Source organism: Octodon degus, unplaced genomic scaffold, assembly GCF_000260255.1.
Source record: "Octodon degus isolate 3935 unplaced genomic scaffold, OctDeg1.0 scaffold00031, whole genome shotgun sequence".
Classification (NCBI taxonomy): Eukaryota; Metazoa; Chordata; class Mammalia; order Rodentia; family Octodontidae; genus Octodon; species Octodon degus.
In genome coordinates this window covers 5,803,680-5,811,383 of record NW_004524607.1, presented here as the reverse complement: position 1 = coordinate 5,811,383, position 7,704 = coordinate 5,803,680, and the positions used below count along the sequence as shown (strand labels likewise).

Sequence of the window (7,704 nt, the reverse complement as noted above, 5' to 3'; positions counted from 1 at the left end):
CTAGCAGTCTATAATATTAGTGGGTTATCCTCAAAAGTTATTGACTTGAGCCTTTTACAGCTCATCGTATTAATATGGATTTACTTTATATACCTCATTTTTATACTTTTCTACTGGATGGTTAAGACCAAGATATAGCAAGACCTATATACCCAGAAATGTAACTTTTGTATCTGATAAGGTCAGCCAAGTACTTTCAGGATTTATCCTGTAGCCCTGTACCACCTTTTGTACATCCTTTTGTCAGTGTCTAACATGAGGATGAGTCATGGCCATTGCTTAAGGGAGCAGGAGATTTGGAATCGAATATCTTCTCTCATCTCTCCTGGTTTTTGTCACTGTCAGCAACTTTATCTTCAAACACAATGGCTAGCAGTGTTACCAACAAGACAGATCCTCACTCCATGAATTCCCGTGTGTTCACTGGGAATCTGAATACTCTTGTGGTGAAGAAATCTGATGTGGAGGCCATCTTCTCAAAGTATGGCAAAAATTGTGGGTCACTCCATTCATAAGGGCTTTGCCTTTGTCCAGTATGTTAATGAGAGAAATGCCCAGGCTGCTGTAGCTGGAGAGGATGGCAGAATGATTGCTGGCCAGGTTTTAGATATTAATCTGGCTGCAGAGCCAAAAGTGAACAGAGGAAAAGCAGGTATGAAATGATCTGCAGGGGAGATGTACAGGTCAGTACCAGAACACCCTTCTCAGTTCCCTTTATTCAGCTCCTCTTTTGACTTGGACTATGACTTTCAATGTGATTATTATGACAGGATGTGTTCCTCCTCCTCCTATTGCTCAGGCTATAGTGCCCTCAAAATGCCAGCATGTATCAAGAAACACCTCCCAAAGAGGACAAAGTAGCTTCAATTCTAAGAGTGGCCAGTGGGGATCTTCATCCAAGTCTGGAAAGTTGAAAGGTGATGACCTTCAGGCCACTAAGAAGGAGTTGACCCAGATAAAACAAGGAGTTGACCCAGATAAAACAAAAAGTGGACTCTTTTCTGGAAAGCCTAGAGAAAATTGAAAAGGAACAGAGCAAACTAGCAGTGGAGATGAAGAATGACAAGACCAAAGAGGAGCAGACCACCACCTCCCAGAAGAAAGGTGAGACCAATGTGAAGATGGAGTCTGAGGATGCTGCGGATGACTCTGCTAAGCAGGGGGATCTACCGGATGATGATGATGATGATGAAATTGAAGATCAGGCAGAGGACCAGGTGAAAACACTGGAGTTGAACAAGGATGATGAAAAAGAGGCTGAGGAAGGAGAGGATGGCAGAGACAGCACCAATGGCGAGGATGATTCTTAAACACATAGTTGGGTTTAGAAGTCTTGTCCCATTATTTCTTTATCTAGGTGTTTGTCTAAGATCAAAATTTCACCAGATCCTCTCCCCTAGTATCTTCAGCACATGCTCACTGTTCTCCCTGTGTCCTACCATGTTCATAATTGCCCTGCACCTGGTACTATTTTCATTTCCTTTGATGCTCCTAGTACTTTTGTTAAGTCTTCTCCTATAATTTTTGCTTTTTAATTTTGATACCTCTTTATGGCTTAACAATAAAAAGGTTGTATGATTTTTAAAAAGTGAAGTGAGATAGAGAAAAACCTGGAAGAACAAACAGAAAAGTAAAGAAAATAAAGCTGAAAAAAATTTAAAAAGAAAATAAAGCTGAAAAAGAATGTTATAAGCACAGAGAACAAATAAGGGAAAATAGTAACAACAAATTGTTATTGAAAAACTTTACTGGGTGCCATTCTGGCCATTGTGGTGTGCATGATTCATTCTCTCTCTCTCTCTCTCTCTCTCTCTCTCTCTCTGTATGTGTGTGTTGACACAAGGTTTTACTATATAATTCTAGCTGTCCTTGAGCTCATTAAGCAACCCAACCCAAGGTAGCCTCAGTTTCACACCAATAGCCCTGCCTCAGCCTCTGGAATGCTGGGATTACAGGCATGTACCACCTCTCCCAAATGAAGTGGTTTCACATTGTAAGTTTAATTGAATCATTTTTAAATATAATATAATATAATATAATGGCACGTCCTATGATTCATGGCATAAATCTCATCTTACACATGAGGAATAAAAGCACCAGAAAGTTAAGCCCAAGGTCACGTAGCTAGAAATTATAGAGCTGAATTCTGACTGAAGACAAGCAGTCTAACACCAGAGCTGTTTCTCTTTTGTTCTCTCTCTCTTTTCTTTTCTAACCACCTGCACTTCATATGAATAATGACTATAAGATTCCAAATAAACATGTTTACTTCTGGGTTTGTATATGTAATTTTTTAGCCTTACGCTTGCGTATCCTTCAACTTCCCTTTTGAAAGCCTTTCTCTCCCTACATTCATTCCTCCAGCTCTCATCATGTGCTACTGCTTCCCATAAAATGTGCTGTTGACTTAGGCTTTCCTGGTGAAAATGCTCGTGTTAGATCAATACTAGAAACCCCATATTTTCCAAATGCTGATGGTATATTTTGCTCTTAATGTGAAATGTGTGCCATAAAATAACAGAATACCTCAAAACTGACTTTCAATCATCTGATTTATCCAAAAGTATCATCTATTGATTTTTTAAAATTTCTTTCTTCTCTACTGGTGATTCTTTTAAATAAAGAATTCATGTGCCATAAAATTCAGCTTTTAAAGTGTAACTCAGTGACTTTTAGTGCACTCAGAGTTATAAAACTATCAACAGTGTCTAATTTCAGAATTTTTTTATTACTTAGAAAAGAAACCCTATACCTATTAGAAGTCACTCTCCATTTTGCCCTCCCTCTGGTCCAGAACAATCATAATCTATTTTCTGCCTTCATAGATTTGCCTGTTCTAGACACTTCACGCAATGCAATCACACATCATGTCCTTTTGTGACTGGTTCACTTCGCTTAGCATATTTTCTAGGTCCATCCATGAGGTTGCAGGCATCAGTACTTCATTTCACTGTAGATGTGCCAGACACTGAATCCAGGACCTTCACATGAGGTACATTCCCAACCCTTAAAAAAAAAAAAAATTAAATAGGTTTTCCCTAAATCAGTAAGTTACACAGGCTGTGTTTGAATTTGAGAGCCTTCTGTCTCAGCTTTCCACCTGGGATCACAAGCACGTGTCACCACACCTGGAATCCAGGTTTTTTGTTGTTGTTGTTTGTTTGTTTGTTTGTTTGTTTTTAGAGAGGATCTCACTAAGTCACTAACTTGCCCAGATTTAAACCTACACTCTTCCAGTTTCAGCCTCCCAGAGTCCTGAGATTTCATGTGTGCACCACCATTCCTGGCTATTTCATTGCTTTGTGTGGCTGAATAATATCTCATTATGTAGCTATACCATCTTGTATTTATCTGTTCATGTTATGGTGCACATCAAATGACGGAGTGCATGGTGGTGACATTGAGACATTGAGAACACAGAAGAAAGACCAAATTTGGGGCAGAAAAGACCATGAGTTTACTTTTAGACATGTTAAGTATGAGGCCTTTATGTTACCTCTTGGTGCAGTGTGTAGTGAAAATGCAAGTCTAAAGCTTAGAAGTGAGTTCTAGTCTCGGAATATTGATAAGAGGGAAAGTGAAAACACCAAAGTGTTACCTGAAGCCATAGCGTATATGGGAAAATGCTCAGGTAGATCATATACAGAGCATTTAGTACGTGTATTTGTGGGGTTCTGCTAGGTAACATATTTATTCGTAAATCTTAGTAGCTAAACCAACCAGAGCTCATTTCACCTACACACAAAGTCTACAAGAGGTCCAGTAGCTGACCAAGGTAGCTCCTCTGGGTGGTAACCTGGAGATTCAGGCTCCTGCATCCCACTTCTTTAGCATCTCCATGTGAGGACGCTGGGATGGTTGTATCAGATGGAGCGAGAGCTGGATCTCAGGCATGGGGTTTGGGGATCTCAGCTTGGAAATGAAGGGTCACTGCCATTTACTAACCAGTAGCCAGAATTAGTCCTATATCGCCTTAGGTGTGCATCAATATGTAAGGAAGCATGGCAATGTTGGTAACCAGAAAGGAGAAAATAACTAGGCAACGGCATTAGCAATGTCTACCATATTTCCAATGAGAAGCTTGCTTCAAATCTCATTCCAGAGGCAATTTTTCCACTAACCCTAAAACAGGATGGAAAAACACAGCTTTTTATGTCTGCTTACCCCTACAGATGTACTGAGAACTAGCTCAAGGAAAGTGCTGTAGTCACAGTGAGACAAAGACCTTAATCAGCTATGTGGCCTCCACAATCCAGGGTTCACATAAGTACAGTAAGATAAATCTCTAGTCACTCAACCACTGGGTCCTAGATCCATCCCAAAGTGTGTGAAACTCAGAAAGGAAGAGGAGACCAAGACGAGAAGAAGGCAAGAAGCTAAATTTCTTTTGCTGTCACAATTCCTGTTGTAGTGCCTGTCTTATGATTTAATCATTACATTAAATGTGTGTTAGAGTAACGGGAGAATGATTGATGATCAAAACTAGTTGGGAGTTGGAGTCATGAAACACCAGTTGGAGTCACTTCCAGTCTTTCCTTGAAGGATTTTTGCATCATGCCTAAGAACCCCATGGGATGTTTATTAGGACTATGATTGCTCTTATATTTTGTTCACGAGATGGGGGTTAACATCCCTTGAAGCCAGAGGCTCTGACATTAGTGTCACCACCACCACCCTGCCTATCTGCTGTCATTCCTCCTGCAAAGCAAAAGCTGTCAGACAACCTAAGTTCCTCAAGCCTATTGTGTCTGGGAACCTGCTGCACAATCCCGAACCCTCTGTTCTGCACCATCGTTTGCTGTGTTGAAATGATGCTCTTCTCCGTATTGCTTTGATTTCCTCACCTACTACATGGTCAAGTTCTTATAAATATTTCTAAATTAAATATCCCTGTTAAATGTCTTTCAATAATATCAAAACACAAATGAAGCATATGCAGCATGCATGTGTATGTTATTCAAGTCTATTCATGCAGCAAACTTACAATAAAGTGGTCCAAAAATTAAAAGTCATAGGATAGGTTATGGAATATTAGGCAAACCAAAGAAAAGGGAGAGATGGGTGACAGTATTGACATCAGAAACACATAAACTCTGAAAATATCCTACTCATAGGCCAACACTGTGAAAATGTAAAGACCTGAAGCTTAAGAGAGAGACACACAGTTTAAGAAAACCTGAGAATCAGAATGCTTATAGTGCATGCTTAAATTAATTCTATAACCCCTACAATAAACATGAACACGGCTACAAAACTGAAAGGAACCTTCTAAAGTGCATAAAAAGTGATTTGAAGTCATTATCTTTCCTGTATCTTGCCTAGCTTACCCTAACTTCACCTGTATCATCTTAATCTTAGAAAATTCTTAAATTGCACTGAACTTATAAATAGTTTATGACTACATAATTGTAATTGGGACATGAAACGTTCCATTTTAAAACTTAATTAAATTCACTAACTCATGTAAGAAATGCTCTGTTAAGTTAAATATTTAAATAAATTACTAAATATTAAGCAATTGATGTTTATATTTCATAAATATTTATCTCAATTTTATTTCTTTAGTACAAGGCACTGGAGATAAAACAGATAACTAGAACCCATAGTCTTGGCCTCAAAGAGTTTATAGTTTAGCACAGAATGTAAATAATTTGTAATGATTATAACACACAGGATAGGAGCAACTAGACAACTAACCTAGACTTAGAAGATCAGAGAAACTTCCAAATGGAAATGACAGATAAGCAAAGACCTGAAATGTAAGTAGACTCTGGGGGAGAGTCCCAGACAGTGGAAAGTCATGTGACAAAGACCTAAAAATAGGTGTGTGCCAGTGAGGGGGCAGGTGGCAAGAAGCAAGGCCAAAGCGCAGCAGAGCCAGGCCACATGTGGCACAGCTGGCCTGAATAAAAGCCTTGATACTTTAGTTGAGAGCAATCAGAATGTATTGAAAAGAATTAAGCAAGAGATGGCCCTCCAAGATTTTGCTTTAGGAATAATGCTCCAGCACAGCAGGGAAAATGGACTGGAGGGAAGACAGGACCCGTGGTGGAAAGGCAATTAAGAAAACTGTTACAAGAGCCACATGGGACAGGATGGTAGCATGAACCAAGAAAGTAGCGGTGGAAATGGAGAAAAATGGATTAATTTAAGAAAGCTATAAGATGTGGCCATAGAGCAGAAAAGAGGAGTCAGCCTCCTGGCATGGGCAGTGGACACACAGTGTTACTCTATGAGAAGCAACACTTCCCATATTTGGCTGTTGAGGCTACCACCCCAGATGCAGAATCTGATTTAACAGCTCTGGTCTGGGACTAGGAATTCTGCATCCCTAACAAGCTCCAGGTAACGCTGCTTTCACAAGTGTTTGTGCTATATCTTGAGCAACAAAAACAACTAGAGAACATAGGAAGGAATAACATTGGAAGAAAAAATAAATAAACTGAAAAATGATGCATTAAAATCTCTATGGTAAATCTCAGTAGCAGTACCTTTCAGGCAACTCAACACATAAGTCTCGCATGTAGAGGAAAGTGAGGAGGAAGAGAGCTGAGCATCATCTACAAAACTGTATGGATGGCTGGGGAGGAAGCTCAATGGTAGAGGGACTTCCTAGCGTCTGCAGGCCCTAGGTTTCATCTCCATCATGTGAACTGGAGATTGCCTCCACCTCCTCACTTCCATTTTTAAGTCAGATGCCAGTGAGCTGAGAAGTGAAAGGTACAAAAGCGATTCTTTCAGTTATAAAGGGAAAAAGGATCCTAGAGTAATAGCTAGGAGAGTTTGAAGGTGAGGAAGGTTTTCCTTTAATGATGAGACAGATTTGAACATACTTAAATGTTATTCCACATACCTGTCCATCAATAGGCATTGGAAGGATCAGTCTTCCTGTCTAACATTTCTATTTCATCTTTTCTAATATTCAACATTCTATATGGCACGAATGCTTTTTCCTCTTAGCTTTGACAACTGAGTTACAAATGGGATAACTCCACCTAGAATCGACCTACTTTACTTATCCTAAAACCCTCTCCCTAAAGCTTTATTTCAAAAGTTCTCCTATCTATCTTCACCACCAGCAACGATTTTATTTTGTAATAAATATTGCATACCTCGGAACAAAGCTAATATAAGCAACTGAAGGGTGGCACCAAGAGAATTAGCTGCTGAAACCACCAAGCGTAGAACAATGAAAGCTTAGAAGAGACAAGGAGGGGCCGGGGAGACGGCTTAATGGAATAAGCACTTCCCTGGCAAGCGCGAGGGCCTGAGTTCAATCCTCAGTTCCACTGAGTTCAAACCCCAGTTCTGCTGAGTTCAATCCCCAGTTTCGCTGAGTTTAATCCCCAGTTCCGCTGGGAAAAAAAAAAAAAGAAGAAGAAGAAGAGACAAGGAAAAATGGGAACACTATTTCCCCTGCCACGTGGAAATCAGCTCTGCTGGCTGGCTTCCAAAGGCTGGATGATAAGGCCAATATGCTAGAAACTTGGAAGAGGATCCTAGAAAAGGTATTGGCCCTCCTAAGAGTTCATTATGTCCACTACAGAGGAGTAGTTTACAAACTAACATATGAGAGACTGAGATAAAGAATGAAATTTAGCAGGAGATGGGGAATAGGAGAACACAAAAAAAAAAAAAAAAAAAAAAAAAAAAAAAAAAAACCTCTTTAAAAGAACAAGAACTAGATGAAAAAATATGAGAAGG

At 39.6% G+C, this 7,704-nt stretch overlaps 1 pseudogene; it reads left to right on the top strand.

Moving 5' to 3' along the window:
* Positions 1–365: 365 nt before the first annotated feature.
* On the top strand, positions 366–1,310 carry LOC101566131 (annotated as a pseudogene).
* The last annotated feature ends 6,394 nt before the right edge of the window (positions 1,311–7,704 follow it).